Source organism: Arachis hypogaea, chromosome 20, assembly GCF_003086295.3.
Source record: "Arachis hypogaea cultivar Tifrunner chromosome 20, arahy.Tifrunner.gnm2.J5K5, whole genome shotgun sequence".
NCBI classification, from domain to species: Eukaryota; Viridiplantae; Streptophyta; class Magnoliopsida; order Fabales; family Fabaceae; genus Arachis; species Arachis hypogaea.
The window spans coordinates 48,593,253-48,611,023 of record NC_092055.1 but is presented as its reverse complement, the minus strand read 5'-3'; the positions used below and the strand labels follow the sequence as shown (position 1 = coordinate 48,611,023).

Sequence of the window (17,771 nt, the reverse complement as noted above, 5' to 3'; positions counted from 1 at the left end):
TAAGTAAACAAACATTCCATTAAGGGGAAATATATATAAAGCAGTGAAATGCTCACAAGGAAATGTATTTACCCAAAATCGAGTAACTTAAGTAACAAATGAAACAATGAACAATAATTAAAGCATACATATGACTTAGGTGTATAATGGAAGTGATTTGACTTGGGAAAAATTGATTATTGCCATTTTGCATTTGAAATTAATAGACTTTGCAAAAATCGGCATGAAAGGCAATAATAATTTGACAATTAAAGCACTTGCCTATTCACGAAAAAGTGATAAAATGATCATAGAACCATATCTTTGTCCCAAAAGCAACAATTGACCAAAATCAAATTGCATTGCTAAAAAAAATATGTAAAGGACAAGTTATCGTACATGGTCATAGATGTTAAAGACATGTGAATAAGCACTAGTAAATTCACTTAACAAACATTGTATGTACTGCTGCTAAAGGCACCAAACAGATTTCAAAATTGCAAGTTTAATGCTAGTTTGGTGTTAAAGCTGAAAGAAATGGCAGTCAGTACATAATGCAGCCAATTAGCATGCTATGCATTTGCAAATGCATCAAACAAAATGATTTTCAGCTTGGTATTATACACAGCTGTAATGTTCGAACTTTTGTTGATATAGAATTTCTCAATTGAATTTTCGTTGTAAGTATAGTTCTAGACCAACAAAGAGTCCTCACATACAAAAATTTAGGTTGTCACATGTACAAACCCCAAATAAGAATTAACCAGAGTATTTGGACTCCGGGTCGTCTCACGAGGAATTGCAATAAAGTGAATGATTATTGGCTATGAAGGAACAAGGGGGTATGATTGATAAAGGGGCAAGGAAGTAAATGGACAAGAATTTAAATGACAAGAAGAGTAAATCAAGCAAGTAACTAAAGAAAGCAAGTAATAAAGAGAGACATTCATGGCAAAAATTGAGATCATAGGCTTTCTTTCCTAGTCATACATTGATTAATTCATCTTATTTAGTCAACTCCAACAAAAGGAATAAGGTATCATGTCATCCTCACATAGGGTGAATGTCAAACAAGACTAATTAATCATGTCACAAATATAAACAAGAATTTATCTTATTACATCATCTCCAACATTGGAAGAAGATATAGGTTATCTTCCATGAGAGAAAGTCTAACAAGACTAGCTAATCTCAATACAAAAGTCCTAATCATCTCACTAAGTGAATTAGCAAGAGATTAGAGTTAATGGAAACAATACTAACTAACAACTGATGCCAGGGCATCTTGGCCAGTTTCACTGACCTTTTCTTTACTGTTTTTAGGTTAGTTTCATGCATTCCCTTAGGAAATAAGCTAGTTTTGGGTAGATATTCACTTACACCTTGATTCAAGCATACATTGTGCATTTGACATTATTTCATGAGGATTTTGCATGAGTTTAGTGACAAATTATATGCTGCATTGCCCATGACTTGGACTAGAACTTTGATGCGCTCTATTGCTTGATTTCAGGACCAAAGAAAGCAAGGAATGGGAGGTAACTTGCAAAGTTAATGAGAAAAGTGATTGCCAATAATGCTCTCGAAGCCATCATTGACCACGTTAAGAGTCACGTTAACTAAGTTAACGAGAACTCTAACGTGGAGAGAGGAAGTTGAGCCAACGTTAGTGACACTTAACATTGTCACTAACGTTGGCAAATGCTCATAAGTGGCCACGTTAGAGTCCACGTTAACTTAGTTAACGTGGCCTCTAACGTTAGAAGGGGGAGAAACGCCAACGTTAGTGACATTCAACGTTGTCACTAACGTTGGCCTAAGGAGAAACATACCACGTTAACTCCCACGTTAACTTGGTTAACGTGGGAGCTAACGTAAGAAGCAAGAGTGATCGACAACGTTAGTGACACCCAACATTGTCACTAACGTTGAAAGCAACCACACAACCCCTAAGGAGCCACGTTAACTTAGTTAACGTGGAAGCTAACGTTGATGAGTGAAAGAAACGCCAACGTTAGTGACATTCAACATTGTCACTAATGTTGGGGATGGCTAAGCATGGCCACGTTAGAAGCCACGTTAACCTAGTTAACGTGGACTCTAACGTGAGACATAGGGGCACCTTGGAACGTTAGTGACAATGTTGAGTGTCACTAACGTTCTCGAAGGATGGCAAGCCCATGTTAAAGAGCCACGTTAACTAAGTTAACGTGAGCTCTAACGTGGGAACAAAGGGGGCTTTTCAAAGTTATTGGGAATGTTAAGTCCCAATAACGTGTGCGAAGGACTTAGAGGCAACGTTAGTGGCAACGTTTGTGCCACTAACGTTGAAGTTTAACGTGGCTTTTACTTAGGAACGTTAGTGAGAAAGTTGATTGTCACTAACGTTCTCGAACTCATATTTTCACTAAACGTTAACACCCCTAACGTCCTGAGCTAAAGTCTCTGCCCACTTCACACTTTCTCTCTGCAAGTAAAGCCAAGCCCAAATGAAGAAGAGAACTGCTTCAAACTCAAGATCCAAAGGCCCAAGATTTGAAGAGCCAACTAGAAGCTGAGAAAAGTAGTATATATAGGAGTAGCTTTGAATTGTTTAGGGAGTTCTGGAAAGTTGGAAAAAGAGAACTACTCTCTGTATTTTACCTTCTCTTCATTTTCTAGTTTTATGATGTTTTCTCCATCTTTGTTTTCATTTTCTAGAGCTATGAACAACTAAACCCCTTTCATTGGGTTAGGGAGCTCTGTTGTAATTTGATGGATCAATACTAGTTTTCATTATTTTTCTTCTATCTTTTCTCTTGATTTTACTTGAAAGCTTTCGATCTTCATCCAATTGGGTAGTTATCTTGGAAAAGAAGCTATTCAAACTTGGATCTCTTCTGAACCTTGAAAGAGGAATGAAGAGATCAAGCTAGAAATGCTTTCTCATGCTGGACCAAATTGGGTTTGGATGGGTATGTGACTATAACCCTCTCAATACTTGATTTGGAAAATGCATGTGGTATAATCAGTGACCATACTTCATCTCTTCTCATGAGCAATTAACCAAGGAATTGGCTATTGATCAAGATTTGAGAGATTGAATTTGTAATTCAATCAATTATGATTGCCAAGGAGATCAATGAGTGCATTGATTGAGGAAGAGATGAAAATGAACTTGATTCGGAGGGTTGCAATATCTCTTAAGCCCAATGAACTCCCCATCTCTGATCTTACCCATTCCCTTTAATTTTTGCCATTTACTTTTATGAGCAAATCCCCCATTCCCATTTACAATTCTGCAATTTACTTTCAGTCATTTACTTCCAGTCCTTTAATTCTAGCATTTACTTTTCTGTTATTTACATTCCCACCATTTTATTTTCTGTAACTCTCAACCCAAATTCTGGATTCGCTCAACTAGAACATTCTTCTAATTAAAGTTGCTTGATCAATCAATCCCTGTGAGATTCGGCCTCACTCTATTGTGAGTTTTTACTTGACGACAAATTCGGTACACTTGCCGAAGGAAATTTGTTGAGAGACAGTTTCCACCCGCATCAAGTTTATGGCACCGTTGCTGGGGATTGATTGTGCATCAACAATGATTAAATTGGAAGATCACTAGATTGAGCATTTTTATTTTGTGAATTTCATTTTCTGTTTGAGTGATTTACTTTCTGTTTTAGTTAAACTTCTTCCCTTCCCCCTCTACTCTTTTGTTTTTCTTTGTTATTTTCAATTCTGTTTGCTAACCCACTAACTGTTTGATATATTGCATCACCCACAACTAACAGTAATTCTGACAAAATACTTTCTACACCTATCTTTTCTTGCTTGCACTTGATGGTTGTATGACAAGGAGAAGAAGCGGGGCTTCAACTTCCTTCGATTCTGAACCTGAGAGGACCTTCCTTAGATTAAGGAGGGAGGCAAGAGGAAAGAAAGTGGTTGGTGCTGAGGAAGAAGAGGAATTCTTTGAACCAAACATGGAAGACAACATGGAAAACCATCATGAAAAAGAGGATCACAACCATGGGGGAAGAGGTAGAGCAAATCATGCTGGGGAGGATAGAAGAGTTTTGGGCTCTTACATCAATCCAAACCTAGGCAATTGTGGAAGTAGCATCCAAAAGCCAACAATCCATGCCAACAACTTTGAACTTAAACCACAGCTCATCACCCTTGTTCAGAATAACTGTTCGTTTGGAGGAGGTGTTCAAGAAGACCCCAATCAACATTTAATCACCTTCCTGAGAATATGTGACACAGTGAAGTCTAATGGTGTTCATCCTGACGCCTATAGACTGCTCTTATTTCCATTCTCACTCAGGGACAAGGCAGCCAAGTGGCTGGAATCTTTCCTAAGGGAAAGCTTGACAACTTGGGAAGACGTGGTGAACAAATTCTTAGCAAGATTTTACCCTCCTCAACGAATCAATAGGCTGAGAGCTGAGGTCCAAACTTTTAGGCAACAAGATGGTGAGACTCTATATGAAGCATGGGAGAGGTTTAAAGACCTAACAAGGAAGTGCCCACCAGATATGTTCAACGAATGGGTGTAGCTGCACATTTTCTATGAAGGGCTCTCTTATGAGTCAAAGAAGGCCGTAGACCATTCATCCGGAGGATCTTTGAACAAGAAGAAGACTATTGAGGAAGCCATAGATGTTATTGAAACAGTAGCAGAAAATGACTACTTCTATGCTTCCGAAAGAGGGAACACAAGAGGAGTAATGGAGCTAAACAATGTAGATGCTCTGTTGGCCCAAAACAAGCTCATTACCCAACAGCTGGCTGACCTCACCAAGAAGATGGAGAGGAACCAAGTAGTAGCAATCTCCACTTCATCAACAACCCAAGAAGGAGTGAATGAAGAAGCAGAGGGTAGTCAAGAGCAAGCCAACTACATTGGGAATTCACCAAGGAAAAACTATGATCCATACTCCAAGACCTATAACCCTGGATGGAGAAACCACCCAAACTTTGGGTGGGGAAGTCAGCAAGATCAAAACCAAGACCAGAGATGTTACAACTCCAACAAAAATGCAGCTCACCAACAATTCACACAGAGGACATCTCAACACCCCCACAACAACACTTCTCCACACGCCTATCAAAACCAAGACAGCACATCTGCTCCGAATCACCCATCAATTGATGACAAGCTCTCTAAGATTGAAACCTTACTTGAAGGAATATGCCAAGAGATTCAAGAAAATAAGGTGTTCAAAGAGGAGGTGCGAGCCAATATTAAGAACCAGGGAGAGACCATTAGGAAGCTGGAATTCTAGGTGTGATGTTTAGCTGAGAAAATTCCCAAACCTACCGATAGCTTCCTAAGTGACACGGAGAAAAACCCCAAAGGAGAAGCAAAGAAAGTAAGATGGGAAGATTGCAAAACGGTCACTACAAGTGATCAAGAGACTGAAGACAAGCAAGGCAAACTTTTCGAACAACCTGAAGACAAGTCAACAAAGGAGGAGGATAGAAATCACCAAGCACCAGAAATCTCACAACAAGAGCTGCTGAAGCTCTATGCACCCTTCCCTCAACTGCTCAATGGTGCTGTGGGAAAGAGAATATACTCAAGGTTCCTAGACTTGTTTGCATCTCTGCATGTAAACATACCATTCATCAAGGCAATTCAACAAATGCCTGCATTCATCAAGTATATGAAGGAACTTCTTCCCAGGAAAAGCTCACTCAAAGGAGGCCAGACTATAGTAATGAACAAGGAATGTAGTGCCCTTATTCAACCTGAGTTGCCTACAAAAAGAAGAGACCCAGGGAGTTTTCACATCCCTTGTGCCATAGGTAAAACTATGTTCGATAGAGCACTATGTGATTTGGGGGCCAGCATCAACGTACTGCCCTTATCCCTGGTGAAGAGGCTGCAGATCAATGAGATAATGCCCACAGATGTAATCATCAGACTGGCTGACAAAACTCAAAAGCAAGCAATAGGAGTGGTGGAAAATGTGTTGCTAAAGGTTGGGAAATACTTTCTCCCAACAGACTTTGTCATCCTAGACATGGAAGAGAGTCACACTCACCCAATCATATTGGGAAGACCATTCCTAGCTACGGCTAGAGCACTTATCGATGTAGAGAAAGGGGAGCTAATATTGAGAATCCATGATGAATGACTCAGCTTCAATGTTTTCAAACTCTCACAAGAAACAGATCAAGAGGACGAGGAACTAAGCACAGATGATAATGAGACACTGAAAGAGGAGACAAGCACTGAAGCACAGCCAGTTCATTCTGAGATCCCATTAATTGATAAACAAGGAAAACAGCAATTGCCACAGCTCAAGAAAAAGTTGGAGGTACCTAAACCTCTAGAGGCAGGTAAAGACAGAATCACAACTCCTTTAGAAAAAGAGGTCACCGAGGGCAAGGCAACCTCAAAAGAAACAAAGAAGAAGGTACCAAGGAGGTGGAGAAATAAGAAGATCCCTATGGAAGACTTCTCTCCAGGGGATAGAGTTGTCTCAGCTTACTTCCCAGATATTCCCCCTAATCTCCCCACTATACCATCCCAGTTACCTAAGGTCTTCACTATCAACAGAGTTCTTTCCCTGGAACATGTGGAGATCATTGATCCAACCAATGGATATAAGTCCACAGCAAGAGGGGAGGACTTTAAGCACTATCAACCACCCTGATGAAGGAAAAACGTCAAGCTAGTGACGCTAAAGAAGCGCTTCATGGGAGGCAACCCATGTTTTATATGTTTTTACAAAATAGTAAAAAAATCAATGTTTATGAATTTCAACCCAAACTTGACAAACTTGGTGAAGTCCTTATTGTGCAGTATATAGTGAGGAACAAGTTTGGTGTTCATAGCAAACCAAGATGCATGCTAGTCTTGGGAGCTTTGAACAAAACTTTTCATCACAATGCTTCAAACTAAGTTTGGTGTCACCCCATGGTGCCACCAAAATACATAAAGGGACACACACTTAGTTAGTTAATTATAGCCGTAAAGGCTAAATTGTCTTTTTGATATTATGTCTCACTTTCCTTATGTTATCTTTATAGGAAAAGAAAAGAAGCATTAAAAGGGATGGATTGGACAACTAAACAAAGAAGGATCGGACACCACAAAAGGAAGGGCTACACACTTGTTCTAAAAAGGGAATACATTGGAAAATGTTGCCATGCAACATTGGAAAAATGGGACCCCTAAAAGACCGAGCAATCTCATTCATAAAGTGATGATCCTTGTCTTTTATCCATGCATCACCCCAACCGTCCATCAAGTAACCACTCCATCAATCCACACCCTCCATTCTCTCACAACTTCTCTATATAAATGACCCTTGTTCCGTACCCACCTTCATTGTCATTACCCACTCTTCACCACTCTCCATTTCGGTACAAGACACTCCCTACCCCATTAAAAACCTTTTTCCCACCTCACTCTCTTTAGTGCAATAAAACCCTGAACAACCAAAAATCTCCACAACTTTGCCACCTTCACATATTAACTATCATTCATGGCATCTTCGGGTTCTAAAAGAAGGAAGGGAAAGGAACCCATGGAAGAACACCCATATGATGAAAAGAGATTTAGAAGCTTGCATCATGCATTGCAATACGGGTGGATGGTTGATAAGGAAATCATTTATGAGCTGGGATTTCAAGTTAAAAAGACTGAGTGCCCCGAAATCATAGAGAAAGTAGAAAGGAGAAGATGGGAGCTCCTCACTGACCCGGTCACTAAAGTGAATGCAAATCTCATAAGAGAATTTTATGCAAATGCGGTCCGATATGATAAGAAAGATGAGTCCTATACAAGCTTTGTGAGCGGAAAGATGGTGGAGTTTGGTACCATGAGTGTCATGAGGGCATTGAAGCTACGGTCTATACAGTTTGAAGAAAAAAGTTATCACTCAAGATTGGACAACCCCAATTATGACCAGATTCTGCAAGATATTTGTGTACCAGGAGCTGACTGGGAAAGGGGTGCGGGAAATAAACTAAAGTTCATTAAGAGAACAGATCTCACTCCTGAAGCCAAGGGGTGGTTTGAGCTAGTGAGAAGGTCTATTCTCCCAGCTGCAAACAACTCAGAGGTGAATGTCAAGAGAGCCACGATGGTGCATTGTATACTGAAGGGAGGAGAAATCAATGTTCATGAACTCATAGCTGAAGGTATTAGAAAGATGGCAGAGAAAAGCGACTCAAGAGGAACGTTAGGTTACCCCAGCACTATTTACCAAATATGCAAGAAAGCTGGGGTGGTTTTTGAAGATGAGAACCCCATGTGGATAAAGGAAGGCATCCCAATTACTGTACGAAGGATGAATGCTGCAGCATCCCCCCTACCTCAACGGAAGCAAAGGAAGAGAACAGCCCCTCAAGCAGTGGAAGGACAAGTCTTAGAGGGGCAAGCACCACAGACCTAGGACATGCACCAATTGCAGGAAGCCATTGATGGCTTGTCTAGACAATATTTAGAAAGCCAAGGAGCACAAAAAGAGCTTCAATTACAGATGATGGGGCAGCAAGAGGAAGCACTCTTAAGATGGATGACTCAGCAAGGTGAGTGGCAAAGGCAAATGATGGAACAGCAACTAAGTCAAGGACAACAATGGGGAGAAACATTCAACAGGATGGAACAAAGGCAAAATGAGCAACAAGAATCCATTCAGAGGCTGATCAACATCCAAGCACATCAAGGGGCACACATACATGAGATGCATCGAAGACAAATAGAACAGGCAGAACTATTGGACGAGCAAAGGGCATTCGCAGAAGGAGTTTACATGAGCGAGACAGGACATCACATAAACACTCAAGCCAGGCTCGGCTACTTAGTGGGACAGCTGCCAATATTGCATCCAGGAATAGCCAGGTATGAAGAAATGAAGGATGAATTAGCACGAGAAGAAAGACAAAGGGTGGAAGAGAGTTATGAGTCAGTGAGGAAGGCACTTGAGGATTGGAAGCAAGCAAGATTGGCATGGATGCGAGGAAATGCAAGAGGAAACAAGGAGGACAAGCAAGGAAAAGAGCATGGACATCCACAACAGTAAAAGGTGGTGGAGTTCCTTCTTTATTCCACCCTTCTCTATGTTTTAAATAAGGAAGATCTTGTATAAAATAGAACTTGCTTCCATGTTATGTTTAAACCTTTTTCAAGTTTGTCTTTTAAGTCTTTGGTATTGAAGAAGGTCTCTGTGTGCTAGTCTTTATGTCATTGCATCCTTACTTTACTTACTTGTATGCTTGTCCCCTTTAAATCAAATGAAAAGAGAATGAGTATTTTCAAAAGACCAGAGTGGGGTTCATACTATGGAGTACATTCATGAGTTTGTGGTATGATCATAAGTTAGCTAAGTTGGTTCAACCATCAGGTGGGATGACAACTATCTGGCCTGAATACTTTGCTTTGAATATACTCATGAGACTAAGTATATGACAAGATCCTAATAAGAGAAAGAGAAAAGAATAATGAAAGTGGAAAAACAAAAGAAAAAGAGTAAGCAATAAGGCTAGGCACCAATGGTTTTGATCTTAAGATATGTGTCTGTGGTGTTCCTGTGTGAGGGATCTACTTGGATGAATAAGCTCTTAGGGGTGCTTTATCACTTGGTAACTTGGGTTAACTAACCCGGGATTATCAGCTGAAAGTCCATTATCAAGAGTAACCCTCACTACAGAGCACTTAGTAACCCAAAGAGGTTCTGGACACCAAGGTCTCAAGAAGGAAAATAAATGAACTATATGCATGTGGTGTGTATGTATGGGGGAGAGACTTGAGGGAGTAAGTCCTTAGGGGTGCTTCAACACCTAGCACCTTGAACCAACTGGTTCGGGAGTGTTGGCTGAAAGCTTATCTTAAAAAGTTGCCCCCTTACAGAGCACTTAGCCTAAGAACACCAATAAGCTCTGAAATGACAATTAAAGGGATCAATGAAAAAAAGTATCATGGGATGTAAGCAAGGTGAGTGTTTTAGGACATGATAACGGTCTGAAAGCCAGTAAAGGAATGAACCTAAGTTGCTATGCATGAAACCACCATAAAATCAGTGATATGACTTCCACAAGAATGACTCATTTCTCTTGGCATTCCATTCATCATTCTCTTGTTCCAGTACTTGCTTAGGGACAAGCAAGCTTTAAGTTTGGTGTTGTGATGCCAGGGCATCTTGGCCAGTTTCACTGACCTTTTCTTTACTGTTTTTAGGTTAGTTTCATGCATTCCCTTAGGAAATAAGCTAGTTTTGGGTAGATATTCACTTACACCTTGATTCAAGCATACATTGCGCATTTTACATTATTTCATGAGGATTTTGCATGAGTTTAGTGACAAATTATATGCTGCATTGCCCATGACTTGGACTAGAACTTTGATGCGCTCTATTGCTTGATTTCAGGACCAAAAGAAGCAGGAAATGGGAGCTAACTTGCAAAGTTAATGAGAAAAGTGATTGCCAATAATGCTCTCAAAGCCATCATTGACCACGTTAAGAGTCACGTTAACTAAGTTAACGAGAACTCTAACGTGGAGAGAGGAAGTTGAGCCAACGTTAGTGACACTTAACATTGTCACTAACGTTGGCAAATGCTCATAAGTGGCCACGTTAGAGTCCACGTTAACTTAGTTAACGTGGCCTCTAACGTTAGAAGGGGGGAGAAACGCCAACGTTAGTGACATTCAACATTGTCACTAACGTTGGCCTAAGGAGAAACATACCACGTTAACTCCCACGTTAACTTGGTTAACGTGGGAGCTAACGTAAGAAGCAAGAGTGATCGACAGCGTTAGTGACACCCAAGATTGTCACTAACGTTGGAAGCAACCACACAACCCCCCAAGGAGCCACATTAACTTCCACGTTAACTTAGTTAACGTGGAAGCTAACGTTGATGAGTGAAAAAAATGCCAACGTTAGTGACATTCAACATTGTCACTAACGTTGGGGATGGCTAAGCATGGCCACGTTAGAAGCCACGTTAACCTAGTTAACGTGGACTCTAACGTGAGACATAGGGGCACCTTGGAACGTTAGTGACAATGTTGAGTGTCACTAACGTTCTCGAAGGATGGCAAGCCCATGTTAAAGAGCCACGTTAACTAAGTTAACGTGAGCTCTAACGTGGGAACAAAGGGGGCTTTTCAAAGTTATTGGGAATGTTAAGTCCCAATAACGTGTGCGAAGGACTTAGAGGCAACGTTAGTGGCAACGTTTGTGCCACTAACGTTGAAGTTTAACGTGGCTTTTACTTAGGAACGTTAGTGAGAAAGTTGATTGTCACTAACGTTCTCGAACTCATATTTTCACTAAACGTTAACACCCCTAACGTCCTGAGCTAAAGTCTCTGCCCACTTCACACTTTCTCTCTGCAAGTAAAGCCAAGCCCAAATGAAGAAGAGAACTGCTTCAAACTCAAGATCCAAAGGCCCAAGATTTGGCGCTGTTCGTCAGATTGGGGAGGCGCGGCCTAGGGCTGTCGACGGAAGGAGAGGTGCAGGGAAGAAACAGGGGAAAATGGAGAAGCAATGTAGGAGAAGAAAGGGAAGAAAGAGAGAGAGAGAGAGGTGTGGTGGTGGAGGTGGTCGGTCGCAGGTTTGAGAGACTGGAGGTGATTGTGTTCAGAGAAGAAGAGAAGAAGAAAGGGGTGGGGTTTGGGGGAAACTGACGTGCGAGTCCTCTTTTTCGAATTAACGTTCGAAAAGTGACCTGTGCAGATGAACAAGGTTGTGTGCGGATGCACAAAAAGGAATAAGGAAAGGTATTCGCGCACAGAGCAGCGTGCGGGCGCTACGAGCAGAAGCCTTCTCGCGTCTTGTGCGGACGCACAAGGGAGCATGCGCGCGCACAGAGGGAAAATAAGGGTTGTGTTCACATGCACAAGTGACGCGTGCGCTGCGACCAGGGGGGTTGTCCAAGGCTGTGCGTGCGCTCAGTGCTATGCACACGCACAAGGGTTCTCTTTTTTTTTTTTGGAACAGGGAAGGTGTGCGGACGCACATAGGGAAAAAGGGGGCAGTGTACACACGCCCAAGCTGTGCGCGTGATGGGAATAGAGGGAGCATTTAGGGGTGTGCGTGCGCACGTTGCTATGCGTACGCACAGGAACTGAAAAACAGGGAAACTATGCAGACAGATGAGGTTGTGCGTACGCATAGGACTCTATTCCTGCAACAAAAATTATGACCCAAGGCATCAAACATGACATCAAAAGTAGGTTTTCAAGTCCCAAAACATTATAAAACTCCTAAAACACATTATTCCACTAAAATTACCTAACAAACATCAAAATAAATCTAACCAACCAAATAATATAGCCAATTATTCATGAAACAAAAGGTTAAAGAGAGAAAGCTAGAAGGATATTACCATGGTGGGGTGTCTCCCACCTAGCACTTTGGTTTATAGTCCTAAGTTGGACTTGGTGAAGAGATCCTTGTTAGGGCGGCTTATGCTTCCACTCCTCCTTGAATCTGCAACCAAGTTTGCTCTTGATTTGACATCTGGAGTCCCAAATAAACTGCATCAAACTCATGAGAGACTTCAAGCTAGCAACTAGGATCCAATTTTGTTGACTCTTGAAATTGATGCCCGGATCCCATACTCTAGTCTTTTGTTCATCCTCTTCTTGATCTTCACCCTTGCACTCGGACGAACAATGTCTTAAATCGCCATTAGAACACTTGTGCACTCTCCGGAATCCACTAAATTGACTCCTGCACCATAATTGAACTCTAAATATTGGATTGGCTCCTTTGATGAACTTTCCATTTCCTTGCCAATTAATGTTCTTCCGTCTACCATCCACTACTCCAAGAAGGGTTTGAAGTTGACAATCCGTTTCTAAGACGGCATATTGATGTGGGGCTAGAAAGCTTGTTGGAGAAATATTTACCCACTCAATTCGTTCTTGCACAACTACTTTCACTTCTTGGTAGCTAAAATCTTCCTCAACCTCTTTTGAATCTTCCTCATCATCACTTAAGTAAAAAATTGAAGGTTGCGTGAAGTCCATATCAACATCTCCTTCCAAATCTAACAATGGAGGTTCATGAAGGTCATTGAAGGAATTACCCAAGTTGGACAAAAAATCTTGAATGATGAAATCCTCTTGATCAATTCCCACAAACTCTTCATTTATCTCCTTTTGTGCTTCATGTTGTGACTTGACATCGTTTTCTTGATTTTGCAATTCTTCTTTCACTCCACACTTTTCACTTGGTTCCACACATTCATCCACTAGAATTTCTTGCTTGTGGCATGAACATAATGAAGCTAAATGATCCAAAGCTCTTGCTAAGGTAGACATGACTTGCTCTTGCTTCTTCTGGAACTCTTGTTGTTTTTGAATGAGCATGAAAAATACTTCTTGTGTGGCTTGATCCATATATGAAGATAAAAATTGAGGTGATGAAGGTTGACAATCAAACTCATGAGGGTAAGGGTTTTGGTTTTATATGTAGTGAGGTGATGGTGTGTAGGAGTAATGACTATAAAGGTAAATGTTTAGGTTCCATTGGGGTGCATTGTGGTGATGGTGTGAAAAATCCATAGAGAAAATATAAACAAAATCCTATTAACAAAAGAAAACAAAAAACCAAAAAGTGATATTTACACTATTAACATGTTTACATCAACTAAAAGATATAACAGCAATTGCATGCTTCCCCGGCAACGGCGCCAAAAACTTGATACGAGCAAAACCGTCGGTCAAGAATCTCTTCTCGGTGAAAGAGAAATAACCTCGTTGCAAGTATAGTTCTCAACCAACAAGTAATGCTCGATCAAAGTTTACAATTTCTAATATAAACCGATACTGAGAGTAATTCAACCTCGGGTCATTCTCCCTAGGAATGCAATTGAGATTGCTACGCTTTCGGTTGTTAGGAAAAAGGGGTTTTGAAGTAAGAGAACAAAAGATTAAAAGAACTAAGAATTCAAAGAACTAAGCAATGGTCAAAATTGGTAATTAATGCAAGTAAAAGGGAACAAGATCAAAACTAGTGAAAATTCTAAAATACATAAAAGAGCCTTTACTTGAGAATGAGGATCCAAGGAATCCGATCATTGCCATAACCACAACTATGGTAATTATCATGAGTTAGTCTCGCTTAGTTAACCCCAAACATCGAGGAGTAAGTCAAGCAAGCATAATTGGCCTTAATCCATAGGTCCTAACCAACTTACCAAACTAGTTGGTAAAAGGCTAGCTTTAATGGAAACAATAGTCAACTAACTCCCCAAGAATTACCACTAAATGTTGGACATTATGACTCTAGTATCCTAGGAACTCAAATCTCAAGCCAAGGTGTGAAAATCTACTCAAAATCTAAAGTTGACATTTTCACAAACACCTTGTGTGTATAAAAGTAAAGCGTGGAAAATTGCAATGAAAATTATAATAATATAACCAACTATCAACAAAACCAAACATAAACAAGCAATCAAACATAAAGGAAGCATAAGACATAAAATTCATTGATCAAAACTTCAAGAAAAAGAAATTAAAAATATGAACAAAGTAACTTGAACCAAAGGAAATTGGAAGTAAAAGTGCTTTAATTAAAAGGAAATTGAGAGTACTTACAATTAAAGAAGCAAAATCAAAGATCAGGGCTTGCTATAAAATACTATAATGGAAATGGAAATGAAACCCTAAGAGAGAATTCTACTATCTACACTACTCCTACTCCTAATACTATGAAAAACTCAAAACTAAACCTAATAATCACTCTCCTCTTGATATATATTGAATTCTCCTTCATAAAGCACTCCAAAACAGCATTCCAGCCTTTCCAAATGGGCCAAGAGGCCTCAGAAATTGTGAAGCATTTGTTTCATGAATACAATCACGTGCAGGGACCTGTGCGGATGCACAGATGTGTGCGTACGCACGCTTGGCTGCGCACAGATACTCGTGCGTACGAACACATGGAAATTCATTCTTGTGCACATGCACGCGGGGTTGTGCGCACGCACACTTCTATATGTGTGCTTTTCCTTGTTTTCTTCATGTTTTCTCCCTTGTACATGCTTCCTTCAACTTTTTAGCAATCCATTCTTGCCTAAATGACCTGAAATCATCCAACAAATATATCACGGCATCGAATGGCATAAAAGTGGAATTTAAATCACTAATCTAAGCATTAAAACGCATGTTCTTACATTTAGGATCAAATTAGGGACAAAACACAAAAGTATGCTATTTTGGTGCTTAAGTGTGAGTTTATGTGAAAGAATCTATCCAAATTGAGTCAAAATATATCATAAAATATGGACTCATCAGTTAGCAGAAACAAAATGTCAAATAGTTAGTAGGCTTAACAAAAACAAAAGAAAATGCTTAATCTAGATTATCGCCTACTTAATCATTGTTAATCTAAATCAATCCCCGGCAACGGCGCCAAAAACTTGATGAGGGAAAATCTATTCCACACAAACTAACCGGCAAGTATACCGGGTCGCATCAAGTAGTAAAACTCACCAGAGTGAGGTCGATCCCATAGGGATTGATGGATCAAGCAATTTTAGTCGGGTGATGAATTTAGTTAAGCTGACAGTGGGTGATTTGAGTGAAACTTGAATAACAAAAAGTAAATTGCAAGAAATCTGAAGAGCTAAAATGTAAATTGACAGAAACTTGAAGAGTAAGAAATTAAAAGAGTTGAATCTTAAATTGGAAGAATTGTAAATGACTGAATCTTAAAGTGTAGGAAATTAAAAGTGCAGAATCTAAATTGTATTGGAACTTAAACTGCTGAATCAATAAGGGAAATAGGTGCAGGGAACTAAAACAGCAATGAACAAATTAAATTGAAATGAAATAAGAGAGATCGTAATTGAAGAAAAATCAATGGAAGTGATTCATCAAGGATTGGAGATATCATAATCCTCATGAATCAATTGGGTCTCAACTCATTTCTCAATCATATGAATAGATCTATGGTGGATTGAAATTGATTAGATCCAAATTCCTTGGCAATCCAATCTCTCTAATCACAATCAATCTTGCCAATTCCTTGATCTAATTGTCATGAGAAGATGTTAAGTTCATTTCTCTCATCCATAAGCCACACTAACTCTCAAGATCTCAATTCCTCCCAAATAGTGTTGATCAAGAGAGTAGTGAAGGATAGAGCTCCAAATCTAATGCAAGTGATTCCCCTTCCGAGGCTCACACAAGCATTCAATTGAATTAAACCCCTTCCGGAGTGAATAATTCACAAACAAAATAGAAGATATCAAATAGCTACCCAAATGAATTGAGAAGAAGAAGAATTTCATTGATTCATTATGATTACAATAGAGCTTCTCCCCCTAATGAAAGTGGAGTTTAGTTCATTATTGCTCCAGTAAGCAGAAAAGAGAAAAATTGCATAAACTAAACAGAAAGGACGAAAAGTGCAGAATGTAAAATGCTCAAAGTGTCAAAGTACAAAAAGATCTAAAAGAAAATTCGAAGAAGATCTAAAGAAGTCTCTACTTTCAAAGTGTCAAAAAGCCCTCTAATGATTCAATCTACCCACTATTTATATCAGTGCAATCCTTCATCAGGTGTACCTGAAAGTCTTTTGAAGTGGGCCTTCCAATTAATCCAAAAATTTGCTTCTAGGAGAACGTAGCGCTCTTTGGAAGAACGGAGCACTCGTATACCCACGCGTGTGCGTCGTATGCGCATGCGCGTCGTTGTTGCTTTAGTACTTTCCACACGTACGCGTGCTATACGCCTATACATCCCTTGCAGCGTTCACTTTGAGAACGTAGCGTTCATGCCAAGAACGCTCCCCATGCGTACGCGTCCCTCACGCGTACGCGTGGATGGCAAATTACATATTCCACGCTGCCGCTCCATCCACGGGTATGCGTGCTTCTTCACAGATGCCATACCCATGCGTACGCGTCTCTCACGCGTATGCGTCGATGGCCAAAATTGACTTCCAGATTTTGAAAGCTTTTGCAGGTGCTCTTTCAAAAAGAATATAGCGCTCTTTTGCAACGACCGTAAATCCCTTCCACGCATACACGTCACCCACGCGTACGCGTGGCTCTTCGAAAATGCATTTTCCACGCGCGCGTGTCATATATGCATACGCGTCGCTGAGGAACGTAGCGTTCTTTTGAAGAGAGCGTAGCACTAAACAAGCTACAGAGTAACGTAGCATTTTCATGTGAACGGAGCGCTCAGGTATCTACGCGTTCGCGTCATATACGCGTGCGCGTAGTCTTCATTTTGGGCCTCTCGACGCGTACGCATCCTCTACGCTTGCGCGTCCCTGCCATAATCACAAAATAACATCTCATCAAAGCTCTGCTTCTATAATTCAAGGATTTAACACTTTTCTTATGTCATTTACATAGAATCAACAATAAAATCACCCAGCCTATGACATATTCATGTGTAATGAGAACTTCATTCAAATGCTTATTTATTTGAATAAAATGTATGAAATTAAGCTAAAACTACTTAAACTAACTAGCTAATCTAGACAAAAATGCAAATGCATCAAGGAGCATACTTTGGAACTTGAGTCAAAGATGCGAACTGACTACCCGCACTTATTCTCAAGTAATTGAATTTGAATTTTGTGGGCAAAATTCCCAATTAGGTGGGTAGAATGTAAAACTCGGTTAATTAATGACTAATTAACCCATAAATTAGAATTTATTCTAGAAAGATAAAAAAATGATTTTTATGGCTTAATATGCTAGAAAAAATTAAAACGAGAATTTTGGTACCAATTTTAAAGAAATCGGCCCAAGATTGGACCGAACGGGCCAAACTGGGCTAAGCGGACCCATATTGGGCCCTTGGCCCAACCAAAC

The 17,771-nt window shown here is 40.1% G+C and overlaps 1 non-coding gene across 1 annotated transcript; it reads right to left on the bottom strand.

The window, feature by feature from the left end:
• Nucleotides 1-4,400: 4,400 nt before the first annotated feature.
• LOC112787237 (small nucleolar RNA R71) lies at nucleotides 4,401-4,507 on the bottom strand. The gene has a single exon (XR_003194660.1). It is a non-coding gene; the product is annotated as a small nucleolar RNA R71 (small nucleolar RNA).
• Nucleotides 4,508-17,771: the final 13,264 nt, after the last annotated feature.